The 21,748-nt window shown below is 47.8% G+C and overlaps 1 long non-coding RNA gene across 1 annotated transcript in view; it reads left to right on the plus strand.

Moving 5' to 3' along the window:
- The window catches only part of LOC149131450 (uncharacterized), a 66,393-nt gene extending 45,341 nt beyond the window's left edge, over positions 1 to 21,052 (plus strand). The window contains exon 4 of the long non-coding RNA XR_016237890.1: positions 20,462 to 21,052. This is a non-coding gene — a long non-coding RNA (uncharacterized LOC149131450). The remainder of the gene's footprint in view (positions 1 to 20,461) is intronic.
- Positions 21,053 to 21,748: the final 696 nt, after the last annotated feature.

Genomic DNA, 21,748 nt, shown 5'->3' on the forward strand with positions numbered 1-21,748 from the left:
CGAACGGTGCAGAGGATACCGAACGGACGCACGTACGTTCGAATTCCGCTCTAACGGTGCAGAGGATACCGAACGGACGCACGTACGTTCGAATTCCGCTATAACGGTGCAGAGGGAGGCCGAACGGACGCACGTACGTTCGAATTCCGCTATAACGGTGCAGAGGGAGGCCGAACGGACGCACGTACGTTCGAAATCCGGCAGAACGGTGCAGATGGAGGCCGAACGGACGCACGTACGTTCGAGTCTCGCTCGGACGGCGCAGAGTAAGGTCGGACGGACGTACCTACGTTCGATTTCCGCTCGGACGGTGCAGAGAGAGGTCGAACGGACGCACGTACGTTCGAATTCCGCTCGAACGGTGCAGAGGGATGCCGAACGGACGGACGTACTTTCGAATTACTCATGAATGTTGCAGAGGGAAACCGAAAAGACGCACGTACGTTCGAATTCCGCTCCCACAGTGTAGAGAGAGGCCGAACGGACGCACGTACGTTTGAATTCCGCTCCAACGGTCTAGAGGGAGGCCGAACGGACTCACTTACGTTCGAATTTGGCTAGAACGGCGCAGTGGGGGGCCGAACGGACGCACGAACGTTCGAATTTGGCTAGAACGGCGCAGTGGGGGGCCGAACGGACGCACGAACGTTCGAATTCCGCTCGAAAGACGCAGATGGAAGTCGAACAGACGCACGTACGTTCGAATTCAGCTCCAACAGTGCAGAAGGACCCTGAACGGACGGACGTACGTTCGGATTCCGCTCAAACGGTGCAGAGGAAGGTCGAACGGACGCACGTACGTTGGAATTCCGCTCGAACGGTGCAGAGGGATGCCGAACGGACGGACGTACTTTCGAATTACTCATGAATGTTGCAGAGGGAGGCCGAACAGACGCACGTACGTTCGAAATCCGGCAGAACGGTGCAGAGGATACCGAGCGGACGCACGTACGTTCGAATTCCGCTCTAACGGTGCAGAGGGAGGCCGAACGGACACACGTACGTTCGAAATCCGGCAGAACGGTGCAGATGGAGGCCGAACGGACGCACGTACGTTCGAGTCCCGCTCGGACGGCGCAGAGGAAAGTCGGACGGACGTACCTACGTTCGAGTTCCGCTCGGACGGCGCAGAGGGAGGCCGATCGGACGCACATACGTTGGAATTCCGCTCGAACGGTGCAGAGGGATGCCGAACGGACGGACGTACTTTCGAATTACTCATGAATGTTGCAGAGGGAGGCCGAAGGGACGCACGTACGTTCGAATTCCGCTCGAATGGTGCAGAGGGAGGCCGAACGGACGCACGTACGTTAGAATTCCGCTCCAACAGTGCACAAGGACCCTGAACGGACGGACGTATGTTCGGATTCCGCTCAAACGGTGCAGAGGAAGGTCGAACGGACGCACGTACGTTCGAGTCCCGCTCGGACGGCGCAGAGGAACGTCGGACGGACGTACCTACGTTCGAGTTCCGCTCGGACGGCGCAGAGGGAGGCCGATCGGACGCACGTACGTTGGAATTCCGCTCGAACGGTGCAGAGGGAGACCGAACGGACGCACGTAGGTTCGAATTCCGCTCGAACGGCTGAAAAGGAGGCCGAACCGACGCACGTACGTTTGAATCTCGATCGAAAGGCGCAGATGGAGGCCGAACAGACGCACGTACGTTCGAATTCCGCTCGAACAGTGCAGAGGGAACCTGAACGGACGCACTTACGTTCGGATTCCGCTCGAACGGTGCAGAGGAAGGTCGAACGGACGCACGTACGTTCGAATTCCTCACGAACGGTGCAGAGGATACCGAACGGACGCATGTACGTCCGAATTCCGCTCTAACGGTGCAGAGGATACCGAACGGACGCATGTACGTTCGAGTCCCGCTCGGACGGCGCAGAGGAAGGTCGGACGGACGTACCTACGTTCGAGTTCCGCTCGGACGGCGCAGAGGGAGGCCAATCGGACGCACGTACGTTGGAATTCCGCTCGAACGGTGCAGAGGGATGCCGAACGGACGGACGTACTTTCGAATTACTCATGAATGTTGCAGAGGGAGGCCGAAGGGACGCACGTACGTTCGAATTCCGCTCGAATGGTGCAGAGGGAGGCCGAACGGACGCACGTACGTTAGAATTCCGCTCGCAAGGCGCAGATGGAAGCCGAACAGACGCACGTACGTTCGAATTCCGCTCCAACAGTGTAGAAGGACCCTGAACGGACGGACGTACGTTCGGATTCCGCTCAAACGGTGCAGAGGAAGGTCGAACGGACGCACGTACGTTCGAGTCCCGCTCGAATGGTGCAGAGGGAGGCCGAACGGACGCACGTACGTTAGAATTCCGCTCGAAAGGCGCAGATGGAAACCGAACAGACGCACGTACGTTCGAATTCCGCTCCAACAGTGCAGAAGGACCCTGAACGGACGGACGTACGTTCGGATTCCGCTCAAACGGTGCAGAGGAAGGTCGAACGGACGCACGTACGTTCGAGTCCCGCTCGGACGGCGCAGAGGAAGGTCGGACGGACGTACATACGTTCGAGTTCCCCTCGGACGACGCAGAGGGAGGCCGATCGGACGCACGTACGTTGGAATTCCGCTCGAACGGTGCAGAAGGAGATCGATCGGACGCACGTACGTTGGAATTCCGCTCGAACGGTGCAGAGGGATGCCGAACGGACGGACGTACTTTCGAATTACTCATGAATGTTGCAGAGGGAGGCCGAAGGGACGCACGTACGTTCGGATTCCGCACTCACAGTGTAGAGGGAGGCCGAACGGACGCACGTACGTTCGAATTCCGCTCCAACGGTCTAGAGGGAGGCCGAACGGACTCACTTACGTTCGAATTTGGCTAGAACAGTGCAGAGGGAGGCCGAACGGACGCACGTAAGTTCGAATTCCGCTCGAACGGCTGAAAAGGAGGCCGAACCGACGCACGTACGTTTGAATCTCGATCAAAAGGCGCAGATGGAAGCCGAACAGACGCACGTACTTTCGAATTCCGCTCGAACAGTGCAGAGGGAGCCTGAACGGACGCATTTACGTTCGGATTCCGCTCGAACGGTGCAGAGAGAGGTCGAACGGACGCACGTACGTTCGAATTCCGCTCGAACGGTGCAGAGGATACCGAACGGACGCACGTACGTTCGAATTCCGCTCTAACGGTGCAGAGGATACCGAACGGACGCACGTACGTTCGAATTCCGCTATAACGGTGCAGAGGGAGGCCGAACGGACGCACGTACGTTCGAATTCCGCTCTAACGGTGCAGAGGGAGGCCGAACGGACGCACGTACGTTCGAAATCCGGCAGAACGGTGCAGATGGAGGCCGAACGGACGCACGTACGTTCGAGTCTCGCTCGGACGGCGCAGAGTAAGGTCGGACGGACGTACCTACGTTCGATTTCCGCTCGGACGGTGCAGAGAGAGGCCGATCGGACGCACGTACGTTGGAATTCCGCTCGAACGGTGCAGAGGGATGCCGAACGGACGGACGTACTTTCGAATTACTCATGAATGTTGCAGAGGGAGGCCGAAGGGACGCACGTACGTTCGAATTCCGCTCGAATGGTGCAGAGGGAGGCCGAACGGACGCACGTACGTTGGAATTCCGTTCGAACGGTGCAGAGGGATGCCGAACGGACGGACGTACTTTCGAATTACTCATGAATGTTGCAGAGGGAGGCCGAAGGGACGCACGTACGTTCGGATTCCGCACCCACAGTGTAGAGGGAGGCCGAACGGACGCACGTACGTTCGAATTCCGCTCCAACGGTCTAGAGGGAGGCCGAACGGACTCACTTACGTTCGAATTTGGCTAGAACAGTGCAGAGGGAGGCCGAACGGACGCACGTAAGTTCGAATTCCGCTCGAACGGCTGAAAAGGAGGCCGAACCGACGCACGTACGTTTGAATCTCGATCAAAAGGCGCAGATGGAAGCCGAACAGACGCACGTACTTTCGAATTCCGCTCGAACAGTGCAGAGGGAGCCTGAACGGACGCACTTACGTTCGGATTCCGCTCGAACGGTGCAGAGGGAGGTCGAACGGACGCACGTACGTTCGAATTCCGCTCGAACGGTGCAGAGGATACCGAACGGACGCACGTACGTTCGAATTCCGCTCTAACGGTGCAGAGGATACCGAACGGACGCACGTACGTTCGAATTCCGCTATAACGGTGCAGAGGGAGGCCGAACGGACGCACGTACGTTCGAATTCCGCTCTAACGGTGCAGAGGGAGGCCGAACGGACGCACGTACGTTCGAAATCCGGCAGAACGGTGCAGATGGAGGCCGAACGGACGCACGTACGTTCGAGTCTCGCTCGGACGGCGCAGAGTAAGGTCGGACGGACGTACCTACGTTCGATTTCCGCTCGGACGGTGCAGAGAGAGGTCGAACGGACGCACGTACGTTCGAATTCCGCTCGAACGGTGCAGAGGGATGCCGAACGGACGGACGTACTTTCGAATTACTCATGAATGTTGCAGAGGGAAACCGAAAAGACGCACGTACGTTCGAATTCCGCTCCCACAGTGTAGAGAGAGGCCGAACGGACGCACGTACGTTTGAATTCCGCTCCAACGGTCTAGAGAGAGGCCGAACGGACTCACTTACGTTCGAATTTGGCTAGAACGGCGCAGTGGGGGGCCGAACGGACGCACGAACGTTCGAATTTAGCTAGAACGGCGCAGTGGGGGGCCGAACGGACGCACGAACGTTCGAATTCCGCTCGAAAGACGCAGATGGAAGTCGAACAGACGCACGTACGTTCGAATTCAGCTCCAACAGTGCAGAAGGACCCTGAACGGACGGACGTACGTTCGGATTCCACTCAAACGGTGCAGAGGAAGGTCGAACGGACGCACGTACGTTGGAATTCCGCTCGAACGGTGCAGAGGGATGCCGAACGGACGGACGTACTTTCGAATTACTCATGAATGTTGCAGAGGGAGGCCGAACAGACGCACGTACGTTCGAAATCCGGCAGAACGGTGCAGAGGATACCGAGCGGACGCACGTACGTTCGAATTCCGCTCTAACGGTGCAGAGGGAGGCCGAACGGACACACGTACGTTCGAAATCCGGCAGAACGGTGCAGATGGAGGCCGAACGGACGCACGTACGTTCGAGTCCCGCTCGGACGGCGCAGAGGAAACTCGGACGGACGTACCTACGTTCGAGCTCCGCTCGGACGGCGCAGAGGGAGGCCGATCGGACGCACGTACGTTGGAATTCCGCTCGAACGGTGCAGAGGGATGCCGAACGGACGGACGTACTTTCGAATTACTCTTGAATGTTGCAGAGGGAGGCCGAAGGGACGCACGTACGTTCGAATTCCGCTCGAATGGTGCAGAGGGAGGCCGAACGGACGCACGTACGTTAGAATTCCGCTCCAACAGTGCACAAGGACCCTGAACGGACGGACGTATGTTCGGATTCCGCTCAAACGGTGCAGAGGAAGGTCGAACGGACGCACGTACGTTCGAGTCCCGCTCGGACGGCGCAGAGGAACGTCGGACGGACGTACCTACGTTCGAGTTCCGCTCGGACGGCGCAGAGGGAGGCCGATCGGACGCACGTACTTTGGAATTCCGCTCGAACGGTGCAGAGGGAGACCGAACGGACGCACGTAGGTTCGAATTCCGCTCGAACGGCTGAAAAGGAGGCCGAACCGACGCACGTACGTTTGAATCTCGATCGAAAGGCGCAGATGGAGGCCGAACAGACGCACGTACGTTCGAATTCCGCTCGAACAGTGCAGAGGGAACCTGAACGGACGCACTTACGTTCGGATTCCGCTCGAACGGTGCAGAGGAAGGTCGAACGGACGCACGTACGTTCGAATTCCTCACGAACGGTGCAGAGGATACCGAACGGACGCATGTACGTCCGAATTCCGCTCTAACGGTGCAGAGGATACCGAACGGACGCATGTACGTTCGAGTCCCGCTCGGACGGCGCAGAGGAAGGTCGGACGGACGTACCTACGTTCGAGTTCCGCTCGGACGGCGCAGAGGGATGCCGAACGGACGCACGTACGTTGGAATTCCGCTCGAACGGTGAAGAGGGATGCCGAACGGACGGACTTACTTTCGAATTACTCATGAATGTTGCAGAGGGAGGCCGAAGGGACGCACGTACGTTCGAATTCCGCTCCCACAGTGTAGAGGAAGGCCGAACGGACGCACGTACGTTCGAATTCCGCTCCAACGGTCTAGATGGAGGCCGAACGGACTCACTTACGTTCGAATTTGGCTAGAACGTTGCAGATGGAAGCCGAACAGACGCACGTACGTGCGGCTTCCGCTCGAACAGTGCAGAGGGAGCCTGAACGGACGCACTTACGTTCGGATTCCGCTCGAACGGTGCAGAGGGAGGTCGAACGGACGCACGTACGTTCGCATTCCGCTCGAACGGTGCAGAGGATACCGAACGGACGCACGTACGTTCGAATTCCGCTCTAACGGTGCAGAGGATACCGAACGGACGCACGTACTTTCGAAATCCGGCAGAACGGTGCAGATGGAGGCCGAACGGACGCACGTACGTTCGAGTCTCGCTCGGACGGCGCAGGGGAAGGTCGGACGGACGTACCTACGTTCGATTTCCGTTCAGGGTCCTTCTGCACTGTTGGAGCTGAATTCGAACGTACGTGCGTCTGTCTGACTTCCATCTGCGCCTTTCGAGCGGAATTCTAACGTACGTGCGTCCGTTCGGCCTCCCTCTGCACCGCTAGAGCGGAATTCGAACGTACGTGCGTCCCTTCGGCCTCCCTCTGCAACATTCATGAGTAATTCGAAAGTACGTCCATCCGTTCGGCATCCCTCTGCACCGTTCGAGCGGAATTCGAACGTACGTGCGTCCGTTCGACCTCTCTCTGCACCGTTAGAGCGGAATTCGAACGTACGTGCGTCCGTTCGGCCTCCCTCTGCACCGTTATAGCGGAATTCGAACGTACGTGCGTCCGTTCGGTATCCTCTGCACCGTTCGTGAGGAATTCGAACGTACGTGCGTCTGTTTAGCATTTCTCTCTACCGTTCGGGTGGAATTCGAACGTACGTGCGACCCTAAGATTTCATTCTGCACCGTTCAAGCGGATTTCGAACGTACGTGCGTCTGTTCGGCTTCCATCTGCGCCTTTTGAGCGAGATTCGAACTTTCGTGCGTCCGTTCGGCCTCCCTCTGCACCGTTCTAGTCAAATTCGAACGTAAGTGAGTCCGTTCGGCCTCCCTCTAGACCGTTGGAGCGGAATTCGAAAGTACGTGCGTCGGTTCGGCCTCCTTCTGCACCGTTCGGGCGAAATTCGAACGTACGTGCGTCCGATTGGCTTCCCTCTGCACCGTTCGAGCGGAATTCTAACGTACGTGCGTCCGTTCGGTCCTCTGCAACGTTCGACCAGAATTCCAACGTACGTGCGTCAGTTCGGCCTCCCTCTGCAACGTTCGAGCGGAATTCCAGCGTACGTGCATCCGATTGGGCTCCCTCTGCACCGTTCGGGCGGAATTCGAACGTACGTGAGTCCGTTCGGCCTCCCTCTGCACTGTTCGTGAGGAATTCGAACGTACGTGCGTCCGTTCGACCTCTCTCTGCACCGTTAGAGCGGAATTCGAACGTACGTGCGTCCGTTCGGCCTCCCTCTGCACCGTTATAGCGGAATTCGAACGGACGTGCGTCCGTTCGGTATCCTCTGCACCGTTCGTGAGGAATTCGAACGTACGTGCGTCCGTTTAGCCTTTCTCTCTACCGTTCGGGTGGAATTCGAACGTACGTGCGACCCTAAGGTTTCATTCTGCACCGTTCAAGCGGAATTCGAACGTTCGTGCGTCCGTTCGGCCCCCCACTGCGCCGTTCTAGCCAAATTCGAACGTACGTGACGCCGTTCGGCCTCCCTTTGCACCGTTGGAGCGGAATTCGAACGTACGTGCGTCCCTTCGGCCTCCCTCTGCACCATTCATGAGTAATTCGAAAGTAAGTCCGTCCGTTCGGCATCCCTCTTCACCGTTCGAGCGGAATTCCAACGTACGTGCGTCCGTTCGGCCTCCCTCTGCGCCGTCCGAGCGGAACTCGAACGTAGGTACGTCCGTCCGACCTTCCTCTGCGCCGTCCGAGCGGAACTCGAACGTACGTGCGTCCGTTCGACCTTCCTCTGCACCGTTCGAGCGGAATCCGAACGTAAGTGCGTCCGTTCAGGCTCCTACTGCACTGTTCGAGCGGAATTCGAACGTGCGTGCGTCTGTTCGGCTTCCATCTGCGCCTTTCGAGCGAGATTCAAACGTACGTGCGTCGGTTCGGCCTCCTTTTCAGCTGTTCGCGCGGAATTCCAACGTACGTGCGTCCGATCGGCCTCCCTCTGCGCCGTCCGAGCGTAACTCGAACGTAGGTACGTCCGTCAGACCTTCCTCTGCGCCGTCCGAGCGGGACTCGAACGTACGTGCGTCCGTTCGACCTTCCCCTGCACCGTTTGAGCGGAATCCGAACGTACGTCCGTCCGTTCAGGGTCCTTCTGCACTGTTGGAGCTGAATTCGAACGTACGTGCGTCTGTCTGACTTCCATCTGCGCCTTTCGAGCGGAATTCTAACGTACGTGCGTCCGAAGGGACGCACGTACGTTCGAATTCCGCTCCAACGGTGTAGAGGGAGGCCGAACGGACGCACGTACGTTCGAATTCCGCTCCAACGGTGCAAAGGGAGGCCGAACGGCGTCACGTACGTTCGAATTTGGCTAGAACGGCGCAGTGGGGGGGCCGAACGGACGCACGAACGTTCGAATTCCGCTTAAACGGTGCAGAATGAAACCTTAGGGTTGCACGTACGTTCGAATTTGGCTAGAACGGCGCAGTGGGGGGGCCGAACGGACGCACGAACGTTCGAATTCCGCTTGAACGATGCAGAATGAAACCTTAGGGTCGCACGTACGTTCGAATTCCACCCGAACGGTAGAGAGAAAGGCTAAACGGACGCACGTACGTTCGAATTCCGCTATAACGGTGCAGAGGGAGGCCGAACGGACGCACGTACGTTCGAATTCCGCTCGGACGGCGCAGAGGGAGGCCGAACGGACGCACGTACTTTGGAATTCCGCTCGAACGGTGCAGAGGGATGCCGAACGGACGGACTTACTTTCGAATTACTCATGAATGGTGCAGAGGGAGTCCGACGGGACGCACGTACGTTCGAAATCCGCTCCAACGGTGTAGAGGGAGGCCGAACGGACGCACGTACGTTCGAATTCCGCTCCAACGGTGCAGAGGGTGGCCGAACGGAGTCACGTACTTTCGAATTTGGCTAGAACGGCGCAGTGGGGGGGGGGGCGGACGGTCGCACGAACGTTCGAATTCCGCTTGAACTGTGCAGAATGAAACCTTAGGGTCGCACGTACGTTCGAATTCCACCCGAACGGTACAGAGAAAGGCTAAACGGACGCACGTACGTTCGAATTCCTCACGAACGGTGCAGAGGATACCGAACGGACGCACGTACGTTCGAATTCCGCTCTAACGGTGCAGAGGGAGGGCGAACGGACGCACGTACGTTCGAATTCCTCACGAACAGTGCAGATGGAAGCCGAACGGACTCACGTACGTTCGATTTCAGCCCGAACGGTGCAGAGGGAGGCCGATCGGATGGACGTACGCTGGAATTTAGCTCGAACGTTGCAGAGGGAGGCCGAACTGACGCACGTACGTTCGAATTCTGGTCGAACGTTGCAGAGGGAGGCCGAACCGACGCACGTACCTTAGAATTCCGCTCGAACGGTGCAGAGGGAAGCCAAATTGACGCACGTACGTTCGAATTCCTCACGAACGGTGCAACGGATACCGAACGGACGCACGTACGTTCGAATTCCGATCTAACGGTGCAGAGGGAGACCGAACGGACTCACGTACGTTCGAATTCCGCCCGAACGGTGCAGAGGGAGGCCGATCGGATGCACGTACGCTGGAATACCGCTCGAACGTTGCAGAGGGAGGCCGAACTGACGCACGTACGTTCGAATTCTGGTCGAACGTTGCAGAGGGAAGCCAAACGGACGCACGTACGTTCGAATTCCGCCCGAACGGTGCAGAAGGAGGCCGAAACGACGCACGTACGTTCGAATTCCTCTCGAACGGTGCAGAGCGAGGCAGAACGGACGCGCGTACGTTCGAATTTCGCTCGGACGGTGCAGAGGGAGGCAGAACGGACGCGCGTACGTTCGAATTCCGCCCGATCGGTGCACAAGGAGGCCGAAAGGACGCACGTACGTTGGAATTCCGCTCGAACTGTGCAGAGGGAGGCCGAGTGACGCACGTACGTTCGAATACAGCTCGAACGGTGCAGAGGGAGGCTGAAAGGACGCACGTTCGTTCGAATTTCGCTCGGACGGTGCAGAGGGAGGCAGAACGGACGCGCGTACGTTCGAATTCCGCTCGAACGGTGAAAAGGGAGGCCGAACGGTTGCACGCACGTTCGAAATCAGCTCGAATGGTGCAGAGGAGGCCGAACAGACGCACATAGTTCGAATTACTCTCGAACGGTGCAGAGGGAGGCCGAACGGACGCACGTAAGTTCGAATTCCGCTCGAACGGCTGAAAAAGAGGCCGAACCGACGCACGTACGTTCGAGTTCCGCTGGGACGGCGCAGAGGGAGGCCGAAGGGACGCACGTACGTTCGAATTCCGCTCCAACGGTATAGAGTGAGGCCGAACGGACGCACGTACGTTCGAATTCCGCTCCATCGGTGCAGAGGGAGGCCGAACGGACTCACGTACGTTCGAATTTGTCTACAACGGCGCAGAGAGGGGCCGAACGGACGCACGAACGTTCGAATTCCGCTCGAACGGAACAGAGAAATGCTAAACGGACGCACGTACGTTCGAATTCCTCACGAACGGTGCAGAGGATACCGAACGGACGCACGTACGTTCGAATTCCGCTTTAACGGTGCAGAGGGAGGCCGAACGGACGCACGTACGTTCGAATTCCTCACGAACAGTGCAGAGGGAAGCCGATCGGACTCACGTACGTTCGAATTCCGCCCGAACGGTGCAGAGGGAGGCCGATCGGATGCACGTACGCTGGAATTCCGCTCGAACGTTGCAGAGGGAGGCCGAACTGACGCACGTACGTTCGAATTCCGCTCGAACGGTGCAGAGGGAGGCCGAACGGACTCACGTATGTTCGAATTCCACGCGAATGTTGCAGAGGGAGGCCAAACGAACGCACGTACGTCTGAATTCCGCTTGAACGGTGCAGTGGGAGGCCGAACGTATGCACGTACGTTCGAATTCCATTCGAACGGTGCAGAGGAATCCCGAACGGACGCACCTACCTTTGAATTCCGCTCGAACGTGCAGAGGGAAGCCGAATGGACGCACGTACGTTTGAATTCCGCTCGAAAGGTTCAGAGGGAAGCGAAACGGACGCACGTACGTTCGAATTCCGCCAGAACGGTGCAGGAGTCCGAAACGTCGCACGTACGTTCGAATTCCGCTTGAACCGTGCAGAGGAATCCCGAACGGACGCACTTACGTTCGAATTCCGCTCGAACGGTGCAGAGGGAAGCCGAATGGCCGCACGTACTTTTGGGCACTGGGTTTGCAAACTTCTCATCAATGGTCCATAGATATTTTTATTCTCTTGCATTTTGTTGAAAATATTGGTGTCTTGAAGACAGCAGATTTTCACAACAGAGCAAATATTTTTGTCTTGTGGTCCCACACAATAATTCTAATCGATTGTGCTTTAATTTGGTGGAATTTATAATTTCTCGCAATATCCTTTCGACCCATTTTCATTGGGTGCATGTTTATGACTGACACCGTACCATAAAATGGACATCGGATTTCCCACGTTTACTGCGGCAGGTTATGATTTAATAGAGATTTTGGTTGCTATTCCTAGCAAGTCGATCGACCAACCATATAAAGATTAGCTTTCATTGCTCTATCAACAATTATTAATTGTTGATCAACTCTAAATCCGAAGCAGCTTAGCGGAACTTAAGAAGAAGCAAAAAGTACAAGAGAAAAAAATCTGGTAAAATCAGGCATATAATATATGGAGAACAAAGGTCTTTTAGACGCTATTTGGTCCTTATCAACTAGCATTCTTCGTTATCAATTAACGCTACCCGCGAATAGCTACAAATCTCAACAATTGTTTAATATTAAAAGAAAGAGAAAAAGTAACAACAGAAAAACACAAAAATAAGCGGGAGCTGCTGTTGCAAGGCAAACATGTCAATTATCATCATCATCGCCGCAGTTAACAATAACAACACTAAGATTACTGCACAGAAATAAAATAATGATACAAAAGAAAAATACAAAATGGAATTAATGTAAAGCCATGCATGATTATTGCAATGGAAGAAAAATATAAAACATAATCTATAAAGAATCATGCAAATTGCTTCGATGAAAGAAAGAATAATTCGAAATGGCGTCATCAAGATCATAAAGCGTAACAAAAAAATCAACAGCGAAAAGATTATCAACTGTCGACTGTAGAGATTAGAGAATACCAGTTGAAACAAATAATCGACTGTTACCGCTACACTAAATTAAAACGAAATAAACGAAGAAACAAAGAAATAAATATGGTAATAAAATTATAAAAAAATTGTTCCCGTATAACAAATTAGAGATCAGTAAAGAACGGGGGTGATATTTTAATTGGGAAAAGCAGATAAAAAAATGTAGGATGTGGGACGGGGAGAAACTATTATACTGTTAATGTTAAGACGATAAAGAGATAGAGAGATAGCGCGAGAAGTAGGGAGAAGAAAGATATGAAGAGAGGGGAGAAAATAGTTTTAAATAGGATCTAGTTACTGTGATCGTTTAGTTGACTCTAGAAAAATCGATTGAAACAAGCCACCACCACCAACATAGAATATCAAAGCAAATATATAAAGAAAAACGTTTATAAACAAACAACGATTTTGAGGGTGAGTTATCAATATACAAACAATTACATTTTCATAAAGCCTGATAAGGAATTCATTTGCCGTGCGTATGTATGTATGTATATGTATGTATGAATGTATGTGTGTGCGTGTATATATATATATATATATATAGTTTAAATTTACAGAAAAACAAAAGACGAAGACAGGTGTATAAACAACAAATATATATATGTATGTATGTACGTGTAGCGGTTCGGCAAAATAGACCGATAGAATAAGCATCAAGCTTAAAAATAAAATAAGTGGTAGAGTCGATTCACTTGACTAAAAAAATTCTTCTAGGCGCTGCCCCAGCATGGCTGCAGTCAAATGACTAAAATAGTAAAAGAGAAAAATATACATATCTATATATACAACGTAGTTTTTATCAAGCCGATTCACTTGTGCCCATAGAAGGAGATAGTTGCCCAAGGAGCAGCGCAAGGGGATTGAACCTGTGAACACGAGGTTGGAGGCGAACTTGTTAATCACACAACAATACAATTCAATTAACTTTTTGCTGAAGGCAGCGAGCTGGCATAATTGTCAACGCGCCGAGAAATAAGGCTTAACGACATTTTATTTGTCTCTACGCTCTGAGTTCAAATTCCGCCGAGGTCTACTTTGCCTTTCGGGGTCGATATCTATGTGTGTGTATGCATGTGTTTCTATATATGTATGTGTGCCTATGTATGTGAGTGTAGGTTTATGCGTGTTAATATATATGTATGAATGAAAGCATGCATGTTTGAACGTGCGAATGTATTCACGTATTTAATCCCCGCAATTGCATGTGTGTTTGTTTGTTTGTGTGTGTCTGTGTGCGTATGTGCGTGTGTGTGCGAATGTGTGTGTTATAAAAAAAAACGCAACCGGAAATAAAAAATGGTCCTTGTATGACCGCTACCCCGACTCTAACCCGAACCCTAATTAGCTGGCAAGAGGCCAACCTATATATTCAGTAGGTGACGATAGGTCGTGTTCCTCGTTTTGATTTATGGAGAATTGCTAAGCGTGTTCGAACGAAGGCCAGGCTTCACTTGAAAGTTCCAGATAATTCCATAATTTACAGCATTAACAAAATAAATACATAAATAAAAAATTCGATGCATAAATTTCCGCCGGATGAATCGTTGTTATTGTTGCTGTTGTTGCTGGTGGCGGACGCTGTTTTCGCTTTCGTCATTCTTTTCATTCTTCTTCTTCTTAATCTTCTTCAACGTCACCGACATCATCATCATCATCATCATCATTTCAGACGTCGTTATCATCATCATCATCATCATCATCATCATCAACGTCGCCATCATTGTGAGCGTCTTCCTCATAAACATCATAGACATCGTCGTTGTCATCATAATCATCGCTGCCGTATAAAATTACCTTTGTGTGTGTCTTCTTTCTACTTCATCGTTATCACTCCCCAACATCCTCCGCCTTCTTCTCATCATCGTCACCTTTTTTCTTCTTCTCCTTCCCCCTCCTCGTCCTCCTCTTGCCGACTGTGTCCATCATCATCATCATCATTCCATTGTCAATAAAATAAAGTGCCAACCACAACCGAACGGTTACAAGTATAAAACAAGTTCGTTGACAACAACAATCTATTCCTGGTCTTACGTTGGAAATCATTCTTAATAATTGTATTATTTTGAAAGAGTTCACTTAGCAGATAGGCAAAGCCACAGAAAAATTACCTGAAAGCGCAGGTGCAACTGTATTGTAAAAAAATTGCTTCCAAAGCACATGGTCATGGGTTCAGTCCCACTGCGTTGCACCTTGGACAAGTGTCTTCTACAATAGCTCTAGATTGGCTAAACATTGTGAGTGGATGTAGTCGGTGAAAACTGAAAGAAGTCCGTCCTCTGTCTGTGAATTTGTGTTTGTGTCCCAGTAAACTAGCAGTTCGTTATAAGAGACCAATAGAATAAATACCAGACTAAAGAAAGTATGTGTTGAGGTTTGTTCGTTCGAACAAAACCCTATTATACAAATCCAGGCTTCTTGGAACTGCTGACAGGGGTGCCTGAAGAACACGGCAAGAGTTTTTTTTTTACAGGTGCACGCTCAGAATTGATCCTTTCACATTCACCATTCTTCCAACATTCACCCACCTTTCAACAAACTTGCTACATGGCAGCACTTCCTTCTATTATAGACACAAGGCCTGAAATTGTAGGGGTGGGGGCTCGTCGATTCCAGTACGCAACTGGTACTTAATTTATTGACCTCGAAAAAAAAAAAAAAAAGGCAAAGTCTACCTCGGCGGAATTTGAGCTCAGAACTAAAGATGGTTGAAATGCCGCTTAGCATTTTGCCCGGCGCTGTAACGATTCGGCCAGCTCGCCGCCTCAACACAAACAACAAGAAATGCCATTGCTTCGGCTTATAATAACATCTAAACAATAATAATAATAATAATAAAAACAATGACGACAATGATAATAACAACAACAGACACACCACCACTAACAACAACAACAATAAAAAGGACCAAAATGACAATTGCTAAAGTAATAACTACAAGAAAATACATGTAGAGACAAGAGCAACAATATGCACCGTACGGCTGCCACCACCACCTTACCACCACCATCACTAGTATCGCTTAACACTACCTCATCTACAACCAATACCACCACCACCGCCGCCACGACAATGACCCTGACCATCAAAACCTTTCACCAACACCAACGCCACCAAACCCCTCCCCCCACAACTAGAAGTGATCGCCCAGTGTCTTATTTCTGTTTTCGTTCTCGGTGACCTTTACACACACACACACACACACACACACACACACACACACACACAAACAAACACACAAGGTTAATCAACTGATGAAGATAATGAATATGATGATAATGCTTATGATGATGATGATGGTGTTGGTGGCGGTTGTAGTGACGGTGGTAGTGACGCTGATGCAGCTGCTGATAATATTGATGCCGAGGGTGGCGCTGCTGGCGCTGTTGTTGTTGTTGTTGGTAGTGGTGTCGGCGGCAGATATGGCGGAATGGTCATCCTTCAAATGCTGCTGATAGCGTCGCTATTGAGGATGTCTAATCTTGTAAATGGATTTAGTGCTTTTGACGATCTTGGTTTTGTTGTAGTTGTTGTTTAGAACCAAGTCAGGCAGGATCTAGCAGACTTTATGAAGAACGGCCTTCCAGCCGTGGCCATCAAGTCGTTTTAGGGGTATACAGCACGGCATAACAAGACATTACACAGCGTAACTTTTCGCTTTTAAGCAAGTTTGGTGGCCTTTTCTATCTTTCCTTTTCAGAGTCAAGGAATAATAAATACTGGCTTCAAATTTTGGCAAAAGGTCAGTTAGTTTGGGGAGGTGGGGGAAGGCGATTTGCCTTGACCCTAGTGTTCAGCTGGTACATATTTTATCGACCGGCAAAAGAGATGGAAAGTCAACTTCGGACTCAGAAAGTAAAGACGGACGAAATGTCGCTAACGATTTTGCTCCGTTTGCTAAAGATTCTGGATACCTTAAAGGAGCAATGAATAGCAAGAGGATTTAATTTAGGGATGAGGCCAGAAAGTTTGAGGAGAGATGCTTAGTCGATACAATCGATCCTCATAATATTTTCCTTTACAACATCAACAACAACAACAAGTAAATTCCACGAGGAAGGCGACAGCGATCACGACGACGACGACGACGGTGGTGGAGGTGGTAGTGGTGGAGGTGGTAGTGGTGGAGGTGGTAGTGTTAATGACAACAGTGAGGAGGATGGTAAGTATGATGGTGATAACAGTAAATTACAACTCCATTGTCAGCTTCAGAATGAATGAAATAAATGAAAACGGTAACCGTTTCCCAGTAACACTGACAATTATATCAATGCCAGCAATATCAATAACAACAACACAACAACAACAACAATAATAATACTAATAATAATAATAATAAACTGATAATAATAATAATTGATAATAACGAAATGAAAATGGTGATATAATGAAATAGGAGATAAGAAAAATGGTGGAAATTTGAAGGTCACATGGGAGTAAAAGGGCTAGGGGGAGTTAATTGAGTGAAGCATGCTAGTTATATCAGACAGAACTTATGGTAATTATTTGAACCTTTTATGATCAGAGTAACAAACTCCTGATAATGATCTTATTTTATACATGTCATAAAACAATGTGTATATATATTTGTATGTGTGTGTGTGTGTGTGTGTGTGTGTGTGTGTATGTTGTATATATGCAACTATATATGCAAATATGTATGTGTATATATGTATATATGTTTTCGTATCCATATAAATAGAAAGAAGTATATATATATTGTTACATAGACACACATTTTATATGTCTATATTTAAACGCGCGCGCATATATATGTGCATACATTCATATCTACATATACACACCAAAATTGTTTTACAGCATGTATACAGTAGATCATTATCTGGAGATTCATACTCTGATAGCTAACTGATGATATTTTGTTCAACTCACACATACAAACACGTGCATATATTATATTGTGTATACGTGTGTGTGTGTATATATGTATATATATATATATATGTATGTGTGTGTATAGAAATATATATATACATATATATATATGCATGTATATATATACATGCATATATGTATGTATGTATGTATGTATGTATGTATGTGTAGGGATTTACAGGCGTATCTTTACTAAGTAGAAAAATATAATTAATACTTAAAAGTAGAATGTCTCATTACATTAGAAGCTGGAAGCCTAACTGAGTTTCACGTAACCGATCATTCAAACGATTGAAGTATGGAACAGTCATGAGATGATAAAGTGAGCGTATTTACAAAGCGTTAGGAAAAAGCTCTTGCATTTATCTATTTTATTGTGATACACAGTATTCATGATATTGTCATGTATCTGCGTGGTATCTTCCATATCGTGTATAAAATACATATAAGATGATGTTTATAAAGTTTAGCATTTTATGTTAATAACATGTTGTTCGGTTGGTAAGTGGGATAAACCATGTTAGGCAGCCTGTTGTTGGAAATTCCTCAATAAATTAGGCAAAACGTTGTCTGCAAATTTTCACAAACACCGAAATGTATTGGAATGGTGTAGCTTTAAGGACATCGCTCCAGTTCATCGTATTCTATAATATGTTATGCATTCTCTGTGTGTGTGTCGCTTTGTCTTGATATTGCATGATAGTTGTAAAGGAGTTACTCCGTCAAAAAGGTGTCGCTCGTGTTCAGTCTTCTACAAAAAAATATAGCATGTCTGGGCATATACACACACACACACACACACACACACACACATATATATATACACACGAAAATTCTAAAAGAAAAATTACGTAATATTTGCTGTTTTCGGTATTTGAGAGAGACTTCCTTAGGCTTGCATCAAAGACATGCTCTTACTTTGGGCGTCTATCAGAACTTGTTATTCTGAAAGTACCATGAGGAAGTGTGTGTGTGTACGTACGTATAATATGCATGTATTTGTATGTTAGTGTGTGTATACATGCATAAACGTATACAGATCTCTCTCTCTCTCTTTCTCTTTATACACACACACATGTACATACACACCTGTAAGAGTGACGCGGTTTTCTCTTGTCGCCACCCTTTGAAAAAGTCTATGATCACTAGAAATATCGGATTATAATTAGTTTAAAGTTAAATTATTAATTTCTTATCTTACGTGTTTAGAAGCTGTCACTAACTGCAAAGTCATGAGATTCCAAATCGTTATTTCTTTGGTTCAAAAACAACATTAAGAAAAAAATTAATGTTCTAACGTATCTCAACGTCAATGCCAGTTAAAATTTGCTCTGGTGAAGAAATATTCCAAAGAATACGGAAACGTCGAAAGATGGATGTCTCATTGACTGCATTAGGAAGCTGCTTGAAAAGTGATCCCATCATTAATACGATCAGAAGACACTAATGGATGAGATTAATACTCATTCATCGAAAATAATATATTACCTATTGTTCAAAAAAGTATCATATTAATGTACATATATAGGTATAAACATTCACGTATAAACTCGGATTATGTACAAATGTATGTGTGCGTGTGTGTACATTCTTACACAAAACACACACATATATATATATAAATAACCAGGAGGTAGGAAAAAAGTTTCGCGATTATTATTCACTAATAACGAAGCGATATTAAACCAATGCGTGTGTTGCTATTAGTAGCGCAATGACCCTCCTTGGGTTTAACGCACACACACACACACATATATATATATATATATGTATATACAAATATACATATACATGCGTGCATATATGTATATATACACACAATTATACTCATATACTATTATTCACGCGCACGTATACATGCATGGTATTGGTAACTAGCCATCGATCACTCTCCTTCTCTCTCCCTCTTTACATATATATATATATATACATATATATATATATATATATATATATATATATATATATATATATATATAGGTGTACACATATATATATAATATATATATATATAATATATATATGTGTAAATTCGTGCGAGTGTATATCATATGCATACATACATAAATACACACGTATACGTGCATATATATATATGTATACCCATGTAAACACACATCTATATATAGGCATAAACGTATCTCTATACTCACCTATGCATGCATAAATTCATACAATACACGTACATATACATATAAACTCTCTCTCACACACACACATAAACATAGGCATACACCCACATATCCACATAACACAACTGAACAGTCAAAATAACACATCCCCTGATGATCAGCTGAAAACTGGTTAGACTCATCGGTAACGACACCAGTTTGGCATGGTTCCAGGCCCCATCACTCTGAAAGTAGCCCCAAGACCCTTGGAGAATGGGGTTGGAAGGATATTGGAATGGGGTGGCAGTTGCGAGACGTTGTTGTTACATTGGAACCAACTAAACTCTACCAAAGATCAATTAGAGACATTTTCTGCAAGTCAGAATTTCTTTAAAGTGTGAGCATGCGTGTGTATTTGTATTCATGTGTGTGTATGAGTGTATATATGTGTGCGTGTGTTTTGACTTGTGTTGTTCATATGTGCGTGTGTATGTATACGTGTGTTCACGTGTTTATGAATGTGTATATGCATTTGCCTGCACGTGTCTGTTGTGTATTTATGTGTGTGAGCGTTAATATGTGTGTGCATGTGTTTTTTTATGTTTTATGTCTATGAGTACATTTACATGTATATGTGTGTGTGCATGTGTGTTTATATGTGTGTATATGTATGTGTGTTTATGTTCTGCAATGATATTTCTGACTTTTGTGTTTTGCAGCTTTTACATGTCTTTGCGTGTGTGTGCGTGTGTGTGTGTGTGTGTGTGTGTGCATGTATGTATATATGCATGCATGGTGTGTGTGCGTGTCTGTATGTGAAAGTGCGTTTCGTGCGTGCACGTGATGGTAAGAATAGGTGTATCAATTACGATTTCGTTGATGAGCAAGTTTTACACATATATCTTCATCTTTTATCTTTTTTCTAATTTCAGTCATTAGACTCCGGCCATTGCTGTTTTTGAACCTCAAATAAGCCCTGGAGAGCCAGACCTAAAGTGAAACGCTGTTTTTATTCGAGCATAACCGTATCGTATTCAGATATATTGAATCTAAAATGATAAAAAAGAAAGCGAAGAAAGCATAGAAAAATTGAATAGATGAAGGAATATGTTGAAAGATAAAAACAGGCAAAAGAAAATTATATAAAATGCGATGGAGAAAGAAAAAGATTGTGAGGAAAAAAGAAAATGCGGAGGAAATGAAAAAATAGGAAATGACGAGAAAGATGATGACAAAAGAATGGAGATGGATACAACAGCAACACTACTAACCTTATGCTTATACAGCAGCTTTAATAATTGTAATAACGATTAATATTAACAATGTAAAAACAAAAATCCTGGGAATTTGGTAAAAAAAACAAACTATTACATAAATGAAAAAAATGTAGAAAAATATAAATTAAGAGAGTAATATGCTTCAAAAAAAGGAAACGTTTTAAGAAAAAGACACAATTGTCAAATTATTATTGGTTATATAAAAAGCCAAATAATTACTTCCTCAAAGTCACAAACATAATCACTCACACATACGCATATCTCTCTATATATATTCATATATATATATATATATATATATATATATATATATACATACACATACATATATATATATATATACATATATATATATCGCAAGGGAACGACAATGGGAAAGAAGACAAAAAAAATAATAAAGCAGAAAGAGGAAAAGATCGGTGTGAACACAACACATGAATATTTCAAAAGAAAGTAAATGTACAACTCGTTACACAAGCTGGAATACATTAATGGATTAAGTTGGGAGGAATTATTAGATAATATAAGATCTGTGAAATCACATTGTTGTTGTTGTTATTATTTTCTTCTTCATCAAAGCAGAATCGTCAGCACGCCGGACGGAATGCTTAACGGTGTTTCGTCTGTCACTACGTTCTGAGTTCAAATTCCGCCAAGGTCAATTTTTCCTTTCACCCTTTCGAGTCGATAAAATAAGTACCAGTTACGCACTGGGGTTGATGTAATCGACTAATAGGAAAGTGAAGATTTCTAAAAGTTTCCTCCCCCTTCTCCTACTCTTCCTTCTCTTGCTCCTCCTCCTCCTCATCATCATCGTCGTTGTCGTCGATAGCAACATCATTTTCACCAGCATCACCATCTTCATCATCATCCTCATCATCGTCATTCTCTCTTCATCATCATCACCGAAGTCATTGTCGTCATCGTCGTCGACTTCGCCTT

Source organism: Octopus bimaculoides, chromosome 22, assembly GCF_046866305.1.
Source record: "Octopus bimaculoides isolate indiv1 chromosome 22, ASM4686630v1, whole genome shotgun sequence".
NCBI lineage: Eukaryota > Metazoa > Mollusca > Cephalopoda > Octopoda > Octopodidae > Octopus > Octopus bimaculoides.